Source organism: Gossypium hirsutum, chromosome D02, assembly GCF_007990345.1.
Source record: "Gossypium hirsutum isolate 1008001.06 chromosome D02, Gossypium_hirsutum_v2.1, whole genome shotgun sequence".
NCBI classification, from domain to species: Eukaryota; Viridiplantae; Streptophyta; class Magnoliopsida; order Malvales; family Malvaceae; genus Gossypium; species Gossypium hirsutum.
In genome coordinates this window covers 41227817-41243151 of record NC_053438.1, presented here as the reverse complement: position 1 = coordinate 41243151, position 15335 = coordinate 41227817, and positions in this window count along the sequence as shown.

Here is a 15335-nt window from a genome sequence, read left to right as displayed (position 1 = left end):
AATTAACCGTTAATCAAAAAATAAAAAAATAATTAACCAACCTTTGACCGAAAAAATTCGGTTAACCGACTGATTAACCGAATTTGGTCGGTTAACCGAATTTTTTCGGTTTTACCCAAATTTTACACACCCCTATTCCAAGGGTTGTGTTTACTTGCCAATAGATTCTTCGATATTTACACACTTGACTTTTATGTCGTTCGGGTATTTGAATATAAATTAAAATAGGCTTATATATTAAAAAGTTCCTTAAACTATAATCACTTATTCAAATAAGTCCTTATGGTATTTCTTTTTACTTAAATAAGTCTCTTTTCTTAAATTTATATCCATAAAAACCATAATCTTTAATTACTTGACTTTTTTAATGAGATGAAAATTAAATTAATAAATTACATGGAAATCAATTACTAATTTGGCTGGACACATAAGTAAAAAGTAAGTTTTATTTTTTAATTTTTTTTATCACAAATCTAATGGTGGTAAAAAATTGATGTAAATCTAAAGTTTATTAACATTATTTTTAATGATCGAGTTTTAGCATGATTGATATCAACATTTTTGCCAGAGTAGGTGTGAGTTTTGGTTGAGAGAAGTACATTTCTAGGCCATGCGATTTATCGTAAAAGTATTACAGTGAATCTTAATAAGGTGAAAGCAGTACTTGAATGGAATCTGCCAAAAAATGTCACTGAATTTTGTAGCTTTTTGGGGCTAGCGGTCTACTATAGAAAGTTTGTAGTTTGTGAAAGGCTTTTCATTATTGACAACTTTTCTCACTCGATTGTTGAAAAATAAAGAAAAGTTTGAATGGACTGATGAGTATCAACAAAGTTTTGCAAAGTTGAAAGCAGTCTTGACTAAAGCTCAAATTTTAGCACAACCAGAACCTAGCGTATAGTATACTATTTATACTGATGCTTCACTGAATGGTCTTGGATGTGTGCTTACCCGAAGAGGTAAGATTGTGGCTTATGCATCTCACCAAGTCAAACCACATGAGAGGAACTATCCAACCCATGATTCAGAATCGGTAGCAGTAGTTTTGACATTGAAGATATGGAGGCATTATCTGTATGGGGAAAAATGTCGTGTGTACTCTGATAACAAAAGCTTGAAGTGTTTAATGACACATAAAGATTTGAATTTACGCCAAAGACGTTGAATAGAACTGCTAAAAGATTATAATCTAGATATAAAGTATCACCCTAGAAAAGCTAATGTTGTGGCTGATGCTTTGAGCAGAAAAACAGTGGCAACATTAATATTTCTTCGAGCAAGAATAAATATGGTTGATAATGGATCTTTATTGGTAGAGCTAACTGTTAGGCCAACTTTTCTCTCTCAAATTCTGGAAGAGAAGATGAAAGATATTGCAGTGTGATATAAGCAGCGTATGATGTCTAATAATGCAGCAAATTTTAGTCTGGGCAAAGATGGTGAACTGCTCTTCATAGGAAGAATGTATGTGCCAGTTGGAAATGACTTAAGGAAAGAACTACTAAGAGAGGCTCATCAGGGACCCTTTTCACTCCATCTAGGAGGTGTCAAGATGTACAGAGACTTAAAAAATGTATACTGGTGGTTTGGAATGAAGAGAGAAATCACAAAATATGTTTCAACTTGTTTGACTTGCCAAAGAATTAAAGCAGAGCATCAAATTCCTTCAAGTAAGTTGTATCCTTCGGAGATACTGGAGTGGAAATGGGATAAAATTACTATGAATTTTGTATCAAGACTACCTTTCAGTTCTTCAAAAAGAATTCAGTTTGGGTGATAGTGGATCGGCTCACTAAGTCAACTCATTTTTTGTCAGTACACACCATTTATTCACTAGAAAAGTGTTAGATATAATGCCCTAAGTGTAGTATTTTCGTCAATATACACTTGTAATTTTTTCGAACAGATTAGTTAATAAAACAAATTCATTGATTTTATTAATATACTTTGTATAATTTACCTCACATGATTTTTGCACGCAAAGCAAAATGGAAGCAATTGTTGCTCATTGATTGTCTAATGTTTAACTAATACTAAGCGGTATTATGTGGTCGAATCATAGTACTAAAAGACAACTTGTATTAGTAGACAAACCTAAACATATCCTTAGTCTAATTGGAAATATAAAAAATAAGCAAACCGATTGAAAGACTAATATGTCGTCTATCAAGTCCAATTGGGGAGATGTCTTGTCTTAGGCATCGGTGTAGGTGACTCCCAAAAGATAGAAACATAGATGTGACTGACTAGACTAACAGTACATTAGACAGGAGCCAAGCAGAATAGATCCTGAATCCGTTTATGGATTTATTCACTTGTGACGTTTATAGTGTGACATACCTAAATCCTAAGTAGATGGCGGACTATGTATGCGTAACTCGTACACTTTAATGTAAGTAAAAGCCTAAGCTCAATAGATAAGGAACTGAAGGCTGGTGCGTTGGGTGTATGACTTCTATAGTATGTAGCGCCATTCAAAATAGTGGAATTCACTTCCCAAAATATGGGTAAATTATATCCTCTAGTTGGCATTACATGGTTGATGAAAAGTAAACGTGGTCACAGGTCGTCCATCTTTGTCATGGATGACTTAATCACTATTTGATAGTGATTGGCTTTTCATGAAGGAAGATGTAATGGTTACTATGAGATAAAATAGGATCAAATTGGGAGAATGTATATTATCCCAAAGAGATCAGAGATATCCTATGAGGGTAACACACTTCTGACAAGGTCATTGGACGAGTACTGGGTAGTTGCTTTCATAACGGTATGTCGTTGAGAAAAAATTATTCATGATATTGTAGTGGAATGACTTCGTGACTAAATGATCTTATAATTAATAGGTGAAAAGTCAAAACTTAATTATAAATCATTTGAGCCTCAACCACATATGTTCAATCGGTCCCTTCGCTAGCTCATTAAAACTAGAAATGAATTGTGTGTTTGAATAAAAATGAACAGAATGAATAGAAAAAATGAAATTAGAAACATTCAGGAATGATTATGGTTTTCTCTAAAATGGAGAAACAAAAACATTTGGAAATGAACGTAGGTTTCCAAAAATAGAAATTAAAATGAAAACTTGCAATCCTACATAATATTACTTAAAAAAATGATAAAATAATATATTTATGTTTTTGGACTGTTTTGAAGCTCGAAAATGAAAATAAACCATTCGGTTATAGTGAACATGTTGAGTTGTGACATATTAAACAATTTTTTTCAAAATTTTATCAAGGGGTAAAATTTTCAAAATTTTACTAGAGTAAAATTGGGATGAGAAAATTATTTAATATGTAAATATTAAAGTTTATTTTAGGAAATAGAAAAACTAAATCGAGTTGGATCACATTACATATTACTGGGTCAAAAAGGCCTAGGAAGAACTCGTAATTGGACCCGATGTGAGAAAGACCTAAAATCCCTCATATAACATGAAGGGGGCGGCAACCCTAGTAGAAATACAAGGGTGAGTCGTTCACCCCTCTGCTACTCTAAGTATGATGTTATTTTTCTATTTAAAATAAACATCTACAACTCTATATGGGTTCTACCTTCTCTTCCTATAAATAGATAGCACTAGTAGAATTATTAATACAAACTTTTGAGAGATTGTTATTCTACCGAAAAATAGAGAGAATTTATTCTCAACTTATAAACATATTTTTTAAAATAACAATTTTATCGGTTTCTATTAAAGAAGAGAAAAATTCTGTTTTCACCTCAAAAAGAAAACTTTTTCTAGTTCTGTGTTTTGATTCAATTGGTTTAAGCCCACACTTGAAACAGTTCGTGGTACGAGAATAATGGAGAAGATCGTTTGGTTGAAAGTCAAAAAAATCAAGGATCCGCTTATCCGAAAACACAGGTACAAATTTGATTAAAGGTTATTGTTATAAATATCACAAACTGGATCGATTTTCAAAAATTTAATTTTTCACTGTGCAAGAAAACCAGTTTCAACCCAAATATTTTCCAACAAAAAGTTAGCTGAACTCTACGTCTTTGAGATAGTGCACCTTCATGGAATTCCATCTTTCATAGTTTTAGGTAGAGATCCAAGGTCTACGTCAAGATTCTAGAAACAATTGCAAGGATGATTGGGAACCAAGTTGCAATTCAGTACTACATTTCACCCTCAAATAGATGGTCAATCTGAAAGAGTTATTCAAGTCCTAGAAGACATGTTAAGAATTTGTGTGATTGACTTTGGGCTGAAATGGGAAAGGCATCTTCCTCTAGTTGAATTTTCGTATAATAACATCCACCATGCCAGTCTGGTATGTTACCATTTGAAACTCTGCATGGAAGAAGGTGTAAAATGCCTACATATTGGATGGAGCTTAGTGAAAGAAAATTGGTAGGTCTTGAGTTAGTACGAGAAATAAAAGAAAAAATCTCTATAATCCGTAGTAATCTGAAAGTTGCTCAAGATCGTCAGAAAGCTTATGTTGATTTAAAAAGGAAAGATATTTTTTTTTGAATTTGGTGGTAAAATGTTCTTAAAATTCTCTCATTGGAAGAAAATTATAAAATCTGGTCAGAAAAGAAAGTTGAGTCAATGATTTGTAGGGTCATATGAAGTTTTATAGCAAGTTGGACCAGTGGCATATAAATTGGCTTTAACTCCAAAGTTATCAAAGATTCATAATGTATTTCATGTGTCTATGTTGAGTAGATATCGATCAAATCCAGATCATGTTGTGCAGATTGAAGATTTAGAGGTGAAACCAAATTTATCATATGAAGAAGAGCCTATTTGTATATTGGAAAAAGAGGTGAAAGAGCTAAGGAATAAGAGGATTCTATTGATGAAAGTATTATGGTAAAATCATAATATAGAAGAAACTACTTAGGAAAGAGAAAATTTAATGAAAGTGTGGTATCCTTATCTATTCATAGGTATGAATTTCGAGGATGAAATTTTCTAAGTAGGGGAGAATTGTAATATCCCACCCGGTGAAGTCTCCGTATTGGTTACTGTTTGGTGTATAGATGATAAATTAAGGATAGATTTGAATAAGTAAAGTATTTGTTTTAGGTAAGTATAGAATTCTATGTAATAGGTCACTTGGCGAACTTCTAGTTTTGGAAAGCTCTAAGGTTTGACAGGCTCTTCTGTTTAAGTATCCGCTCAACCTAAATGCTTTAGGCGAATTTCTTAAGTTCACAGTTGTTTAGATTTGTTTATTATTTTAGTATGCTGATTTGGTTGGTCAAGTTGAGGTCTAGTTAGAATAGAACTAGACTACTGTAGATGATAAGACCTAAATTTTGTTAAATGCACTTAAACACGTTAATCAAAAGAGTTAGTGGAATTGACTAATTTTTCCACTAATCTTTGTCTCCGTGCTTAAGTATATAAGGATAGCAGCGGTCTTTTTAAACACTTTTACATATTCTTCTTCTTTCTTGATTTCCTTTGAAAGTCTCTGAAAAACTTAAGTTTAAAAAACTTCTTCAAAGTGAAGGTTCGTAATATCTAGCTAACTTATACGTTAGTACGAACTCATTGGTAATTACTGATGAACCCTTAAGTTATCACTGAATTCAATTACGTGTTTTTCGTACTGCATGCATAGATGTTAGAATGGTGTGTGAGGAAGGAAACTTCCTGATTCTGGATTAAGTGTTGTTGATTCCCATATGCATGTTCAGATTTGATAGATTGATGATCTGACATGTACAAATATCTTTTTTTTAGCTCAAGAAGCTAACAAAGGTCTAAGTGATAAAGGCAAAGTACCTGCTCTGTAGATTGTGTTCCATGTGTTGTAAATTCTTTATTTATATAACTTGTATAAGGTTAGTAATCCTCCTTTGTAATGGATGAAAGGTGTATACGTGGATAATGATTATCCAAAGTCTTCAGTCTGAGTTTAGTCTGTCTGTGATATGAAGTAAGCGTCATCCTTTATGCTTAAACCACTACCATTTGCTTCTAATATGTATTATATGATTTGATATGTGGTGATAGAGATGATGAGATATGTTTGTGTAGCCTCCAGTAGGACAACTATATTGCAAACCGAATTGGCCGATCACGATAAAACATACTATTCTGAATGAAAATGATATGAGGAGTTAAAGGGGAGAATGTATGCGAATGAGATTGTATGATATGCTTTTGATTCCAAATTCTGGGTACGTGGTTGGCATGAAGATGGGTTGCCTGAGTTGTGTTAAATTGGCGCAGAGTATACGCCCAAGTGATAAGTAAGCTGGTGTATTGAGTTTGTTTGTGTTCTGTATACGCCAATGGGCATACTATGTTTATAGTGTGTAAGTCCATCTGAAAGGTTCAGTTGTATTATTAGAAGTGATACCAACAAAGAGAATTTATCTGAAAAATTTTTCATTTACAATTTCTTTTTTGTAAATTTTTTGAGACATTTTAGAATCATAAAATAAGATGATAGGGGTGACACATCTCCAACTCTATAACATAAAAATTCAAGAATTAAAAAAAAAGAAATACATAACAATAGGGAAAACAAGTTTTGGTAATAACATTGCTTGTAGAATTTAATTGGATGGTAATGTATTAAATATTATATTTTAATTTTTTTGAATTTTTATAATATTTTGAATAAATATATTTTAAAATCTAAGCATTTGTAGATGAAGAATATGGTATATTAAGGAGTGTGGAATGTTGGATTCAATTAATTAGGTTGAAAATGGACCTCATCATTTACATTTTCGTGACAATGCCAAATAATGGACCTCGTCTTTAAGTATTATATATTTTAAGTCTTATATCAATATGTGTTTTTCTTTTCGGCCTAAAACTAGAAGCAGGTTCGGCCTTGCCAGCATAGGGCTTTGAGTTAAAGGAAACTGTATAATCAAGGAATAAAATTGATTGAACCATTAGCAAAAATTCATGATAGAAGAAGCTTATAAAGTAAAAAATAAATAAGAAAATGAAATAAGTTGCAAATTAATTAAAAAATTAGGTTATAAAATTAAGTTAAAAATGCACAAAATATAAATCCAAACATTTCAATTTAGTTAAAATTTAATTTATATTTCTTTTCAAGAATTCTATTTTGTACCAGTTGAATTTATATGATTGAACCGTCAAATTATGTAATCTATATTATTGGGAAAATGAAAACATAGGATAAAATCAAATAAAATGAAATACTACGTATGTAAAAAAGAATACTAAAAGATTAGAGCTATTCGATGATTTCTTTTATTATTATCAATTAAGTCAGTGTTTGAGTGGACTTGAATTTAGATTAATGTTGTTTGAATTGGATTAGAGTATTTATCAAAAATTAGTACAAATGCATTTAGGCTGTTAGTCCCATAGGTGGGGCAAAAGAAGAGAGTGGTGTATGATTATTGGTCGGAAGCAAGCAGTGTTATATGTGTATGCATTGAGGTGGATTGTTTTTCCTCTAATCTGGGATCTGGGAAAGCAGACGTGAAATGAATTCAAATCCACAACATTGTGAAAATGAAAATTTTATGATTTGGATGTATTTATTTGGTGCATTACATCTTGTTACGTGAAATGAAGGCTACAATGTTGTTGATTCTCTGATAAAGCAAAGGAGTTTGGATTTGATGCTTTGACTTTTGCGATTGCCCACCCATACTTCTCTTTTTGGATTTAAAGTTAAAGTCTCCCCACTCACATGCTTTGTTTCTTCACCCATCACTATACAACTGTGGGGGAAATTTCCAAGCATATAAAAAATATGCTTCAAGCCAAGGGCCCCCGACACCCAATTCATGATTAGGGTTGGTTGAGGATGCTTTTAATTTTTTTTTATTTGAGTTAAATCTTGTGCTCAAATTGTATGAATGAAATAAATAAACAAAATTCACTCCACTCTCGATTTTATTTTATTTGAGGCTTAAAGTGATTATAGAAGTTCACAATCATAAATAAATAAATAAATAAAAGGCATAGGAATAGCGTGGGGTTTTAGATTCTTCCTTGCAAAGCATGTGTCTATTCATGGAAGCCTTGTTGTTGTTTCATTAATATTCTTTCTAGGGTTTGACATGTTACCACTTATAGCTTCCTTTTGGTCACTTTTCGTTTGTTTTTCTCCCACGGTGTTTGTTAGCTATACAAGGCAGGCAATCAAATTCTATGATTTCCATCCCAATGAGATGGTGACGTGCCTCTCATAGGCAGGCTCAAGGTTAGGGCGAGGGTAATTAGTTTCCATGTCTCAAATTAATATTTTTATGTTTATTTTACTATAAATAATTAACAAAGCTGCAACTCTTAAATATAAATATTGTCTTATTAACACCAACACAATCCTTAGGAAATGTTATGAGACTTTAAAACAATGTTTACACTTGATTAGATCTGGTAAAATAAGTTCGAGTCCACAATAAATTTGACTTAAAATTTGAAAAAGTTTGACTTTATAATTAAACAATCATAGTAGACATTAATAATTAATACAATTTGATGATATTACTTAAAATATAAATAAATAATAATTCTTTATTTTTTTTGGAAATATATTAATAAGCATTTAAAATTTTATTAATACAAAAAATATTTAATAATAATTTTTATGTTAAATTATAAACTGAAATAAAATTTTAAAAATATTAATTTAATATAAAATATTTTTAATACTATAATTATATATGTATCATAAATATATAAAATTAATAATTATTAAAATAAATAAAATTAAACTTAAATGACAATATAACAATATATTATATAACTATTATCAAAACCGATTATCAAACTTGACCTTAAGCTGATATACTAAATTATTATATTACTAATACATAAAATAATAAAATAAAATAAAATAAATATATATATAACTATTACTAATACATAATATAATATAATATAATATAATATAATATAATATAATATAATATAGTATTACATGATATTATATGTTTAATCATCAAGGCATATATATATATAAACTATTCATATATTATATGATATGATATAGCATTATATAATATAGAAAGAAGGTTAACTTTTAAATGTATAAAAAGTATAGGAACTTAGAACATATTTCAACTAGCATAATAATAAATAATGATATATAATAAGTAATATATAATGTACGACTGTTATATATAACTATTAGTATAATATAGAGTGTTACTTGATATTATAATGTTTAATCATTTATGTATATATATAAACTATTAATATATGATTATGATATAGCATTATATAATATAGTAGGAGGGTTAACTTTCAAATTGTATGAAATGTATATGAACTTAGAGCATATTTTAACTAGTATAATAATAAATAATAATATGTAATATATAATATACTTTTATTATATGTAACTATTATTATATTATATATTATAATAAAATATATAATATTACATAATATTATAATATTTAACCATTGATGGATATATATAAACTATTAATATATTGTATACTATATGATATGATATTATATAATATAGTACGAGGGCTAACTTTCAAATGTATGAAAAATATAGGGACTTAGAGCATATTTCAACCAATATAATAATATATAATATATAATATATAATGTACTACTCTACTACTATTGTATGCGATATAGTATTATATAATGAAATAATATATTCTATGAGTATTAATATAATAACTATTATAGATTATAATAAAAGATATAACATTAATAGTTATGTGTAATTTAGTATATTAAAATACATGTTTATGATTATAACTAGCAATGCATAAAATAATATTAAAATTTTAATATCTTAATAAAATATTATTTTTCAAATTAAATATTGAATTGGGCTTTAACTTTTACAAACTGTAATTGGGTATTGACTTTAATTTCTTTTTATTTTGGACTAGCGGTTTGAGTTATAATTAGTTTATTTTAAATTTGGGTAATAATGAATATATTATTTGATTTTGTGCTTAGTATAATATATTTAATTTTTGAAATAAACATTTTAGAATATGAGTATTAGGTTTTATAAATTTAGTAAGAAAAATAAAAAAGTTATTTAATTGTCAATATAATATAATAATTAACAATACAAGATATTTTCGTTAATTCCTATATGATCATAAAATAATAAATTTTACATAAAATTAACATTTTAATTATTTTATATAAAATAAATTTATTAAATATATATATTTTATATTTTGTGTAAGACAAATTTGAATTGAATTGTAATCATATAAAAGTAAAATGAATTATTACATTCAAAATTAAAATATTTATAACTTACAAAATTCAAAATTATCTAAATCCATCAAAACCCATTGGACTCGATTCAAGCCTAAATTCGAAAATATCTGAGTCCGAAAGGGCTTGAGCCCGAGTTCATTCGAACCCAAAAAAATTTGAGTTCTAAATAAACTTGATCCAAACTCACTCATTTGTTAGCTCTACACTTGATTTTCACTTTCAAATTACAATTAAATCTTAAGCAAAATATTCTACGCATCTCAAAACATTCCTTTACTTTTTCTTTTTATAATTTTCATTTCTATTGTACCAATATACACTTTGATATAGTATAAAACATATTGAGTTAGTGTTATGAGTTAATTGGATTCTAATTCAATTGTGAAAAACAAAACTAATATATATGCTATATATGAAGGAATTGATTGAGTAGGTGTCAACCTTAGACGGAATCCCAAATAGGAAATTAATAAAAAAACCTTTTATTTTACAAATTAACAAATATTATTTTAAGGGCATTTGTATCTTTTATATTTATGATAAATTTAGAAAAATATATAAAAGTAATGAAATCATGAGATTTAAATCTATGACATCGTACTTTTTACTATATCTATTAAATAATTAATTCCCGTAATTTTTCTCTATATTATAATTAGTTGTAATCCCATTAATTGTAATCCCCTAATTCTAGTTGTAATCTCCTAATTATAGGATAGTTTTTATTCATGTGTTGCCCAATTTGTGTATATATATTCTTTCTTAATCAATGAAAAATCAAGCCGTTGTTTCCAATGTTCTACTCTATGGTCTCAACATGGTATCAAGAGCCTAATCTTCTCGGACAATATATATTCAAAAAAAACCACAATCAAAATCCTTCAAAAATATACATATATCATTCTTCAATAGCTACAAACGCAACCTCTCATTCCACCAATGATCCTACCACAATCCAAAACTCCTAGGATCCTCAACATCCCCTCCTTACAATCAATCTCTCCAATATCACCAAATTATCATCAACCAATTATCTCACCTGTAGCTTTCAAATCCAATCTCTTCTTAAAGGTTATGATCTTCGTCACTTCATTGATGGTACTAATACTCCACCACAACCCATTATTATTGTTAATGATGTTGCATCCCCCAATCTGGCATACATAACCTGGGAACGTCAAGATCGACTTATTTTTAGTGCTTTCTTAGGTGTTATCTCTGTTTCACTGCAACCGCTTATTGCCCGCACCAAGACTTCCATTGATGCATGGCAAACCTTATCTCATACCTACGCCAAACCATCTTATGGTTATATTAAACAATTAAAGGAACAATTAAAACAGTGTACCAAGGGCTCAAAATCAATTACTGAATATATGAAGGAGATAAAATCTTGTGCTGATAAACTTGCTATTTTAGGGAAGCCAACTGATGAGGAGGATCTTATTGATAGGGTTCTTGAAGGACTCAATGATGAGTACAAATCTATTATTGATGTAATTAATGCCCATGACACATCAATCTCTTTTCCTGAACTCCATGAGAAACTTCTCAGCAAAGAAACCTCTCTTCAGACTACATCATGTTCTCTATCACTATCAGCAACAACAAATCCCACAGCCTTCCGGAATCACCCAAATTGATGTCCATAACAACCTTAACAACCACGCACACACCCACCACTACGCTTTCATCTCTTGTTCAACGCTTACCCAAACCTTATTTGTGTAATGACCCAAAAGTCAATGGTGTCAGAATGTGTAGTTTTGGGACCTTGTTTCTGTAAACTGGAACCATGAATATTTTTATTTTAAATATTTATTGAGGTACTTTAGAAGTGAATTAAATTTTGGTTGAGTAATTTTATCGAATTAGGGATTAATTGAGGTATAGGGGCTAAACTATAAAATTGGAAAAAGTTCAATTGCTATAGGATTTATGATTCAAACTTAGGCTAAAGACTAAAGTGGTAAATATACCACTATGTTTATGGAAGTGGATGGTAGTGGTATGTTTTATAATGTATATGTATTATAAATTTAAATATATAAATATGTTATGAAAACATAAATGAATAAAATAAAATAAAATAAAAGATAGTTAGTGGGAAGACAATAAAAAAGAACTTCATTCTTTCTTCATGCAAGTCGAAACCATTAGGGAGAAGAAGAAAATATTTATCCTAAGGGTTTTAACATTCTAAGCTTCAATTGGTTAGTTAATTTAATTCATTTTCTTGTAATTTTTATGTTTTCGGAATCCCAAGAGCTTAAGCTAGCTGACCCATATAGTATTTTCCAATACTGTTTAAGATTTAGAATGTTGCCATTAATGGATAGTTGAAGATCTAGGGATTAATTTGATAGATTTTAAGTTTAAAGTTAGAAAATGACTAAATTGTAAAGTAAATCGGTGGTTTTGTTCATTAGGGACTAAAGTGAATAAATTTCAAAATTTGTGGTAAAAATAAAAAAATAAGAAGCTTAATTGGGACTAGGGTGAAAATAGTATAAAAATTGGAGGCTAAATTTGATATTTATGTTAATCCCGATTTTAGGAACTAAATTGAATAAAATAAAAAATTTGATTGATTTAGCAATTGTTTGTGTATTGATATTCTGTATGTTGTTTTAATCCGTAGCTAACGCCGACTTGGATCCCTCAAAAAAGAAAGGAAAAGGTAAAGGTGTCGACGAGTAGCTCAGAGTTTACGGTTTGCGTCTCAATAATTTGAACTAATTAATTTTGCTGCATTATGAATTGTTGCATGGTAAAGTATCAAGGTGAGTTAATCGTGAGAAAAATATTTTGAATTGAGTTGAAAGAGATTGATAGATTGGTTATTTGTATTGTGGACTAAATTGAATAGATTCAGAAATATTAGATATTATTTGAAATGTGAAATTGTGCTATTGTGGTTATGAAATATGTTGTCATAATGGGAATTATGATTTTGATATTGAAATGATTAATTGGATGATGAAATTGTGATATGAATTGAAAGATTTGTTACCCTATTAACTGTTTGGGTAGGGCTGGGTATAACTAGTATACCATAGGATAGGAAGAGTTCAAGGTTACACGACTACGTGTCGGGGAGTGCTGGGCAACCCATTTGTCAGTTATATCAACCAGTGGGCATATTTAATTGTTAGTTTTATCGGCCAGCGTAGGGCGCAATTCATTATTACGGATTTATCTATCAGGCACCGGATGTCAAATTAGTGTGTTGGTTGGATTCGCAAATCCGTTCGAGTCTGAGTCATGTTAATAGGAAAATAAAAATGTGAATCAAAACCACTGTATGTGAAACAAGATGAATTAAAAATGACTATGATCTTTAAATGCATATTATGGGAATTAAAATGGTAATTGAATTTGAAATGAAATGTTTATTAGTGAAATGGGTTGAACAATGTTATGTGAAGTGATTTTCCATGAATTCATATAGTAAGATGTGTTAAATTGTATAATGGAATGTGAGAATTAGAATAGATGATATGTAAATTGCATTTCATTGTTCATTTTTAACTTATGCATATGAAATATTTTATGTTATGTTTTAATGTTCATATTATAGAGATTCCATTGAGTTATACTCAACGTATAATTTTATTTTTCGTGCGCAGGTTAGGTACTTTTTTATTAGATCGTCAACTTCAGTATCCAGTGGCAATCCCGAACTTAAGTGTTGGTAATTCTTTTAGTTTGGTCATGGCATGTACCTAGGGAGTCTTATGTTTATGCTATGTTATTAATTTGGATGAGTTTGACACTTTAATCATCACGTGTATATATATTATGTATATGTAAGTGTTGGTAATGATCTTGTTGATGGTGATTTTGTAAGTAACTTAGGCATGTACGTTATTACTCTAGTGGTGAATAAGTAATGTCTTTTGATCTAGGTGTGGAAAAGTGATTTATATGCTTAGGTTGTGCTTGAAATAATTGGTAAGTTTGATACATGCTTGTGTGGGTGAAATTGAGTTATTTTATGATGTTTCATAATGTTAAATGATGTATGCCATGTTGATTGTGAATTTGTAGTGATGTGATGATGTTTGTTATGAATTGGTAAGTCTTGGTTGATGCTTTTCAGGTCTATAATTGTATCTAAGTGGTACTATCTAAATTCAAGTGGGTTGGCATGAAATAGACATCTTAAAGATTAAATTTTAGCATTTTTAAGCGTAAGTATTGATATTTTGGCATTTGTATCGATATTTGGCCATATGACCAGTTTTTAAAACAAACAGAATGCCAAAATGGTATTGATTTTTATACGAGTATCGATACTTTTATTAAAATATTGATACTAGAAAATAAATATTGATACCCTTGTTTTGCATGACGATATTCTACTTATGGATCAAGATGAGCCTATGACTTATCAAGAAGTGGTGGCAAGCCCAGATTCTGAGAAATGGCTTGAGGCCATGAGGTCTGAGATGGATTCCATGTCATAAAACTAAGTATGGACCTTGGTTGACCCACCTGAAGGGGTTAAACCCATAAGGTGCAAGTGTGTAACGCTCTAAATTTTGAGCAATTATTTGTTAAATCCTGTTAATAATTAAGTCTCTGTATCTATGGTTAAGTGTTCTGTTTATATGTTTGAGATCGGGGCTTCAAGTCTTCCTTATTGAATTTTTACTGTTTATTTTAGTTTAACCTTTATCCTTGAACTCTTGACTTAAGTTTATTTTTGTGTTAATCTGTGTCAAGAATGAGCCTGCTGGTTCGATGGTTAAGTTTATATATACCTTCTGGTTCTGTGTTCGAGTCACTACATATACAATAAGGAAATAATTTTTGTTATTACTCTGTTAAATGTGGTTGTTTTTTTTTAAAAACAGGCTATGTGTGACATTGAGATGGGCACACAGGCGTGAGGTAGGCCATGTGGACCACACGGGCCAACCACCCAGGCCGTGTGAATCCACACGGATGTGTGGGCCAAAAATCCAGATTTTTTTCCCTAAGGCCATAATCATCGTTCGAAACGAAAGTAGGCCTACCGTAGGGTCCATATAATTTGAATTAGACATAGAAACTATAATCTAACAACCTGTTATTGAATAATTTGTTATTCTGATATAGATATACGTTGTTATGAGATATGATAAGTAAGTATGATAGGATTACATTAGCATAATCTGAA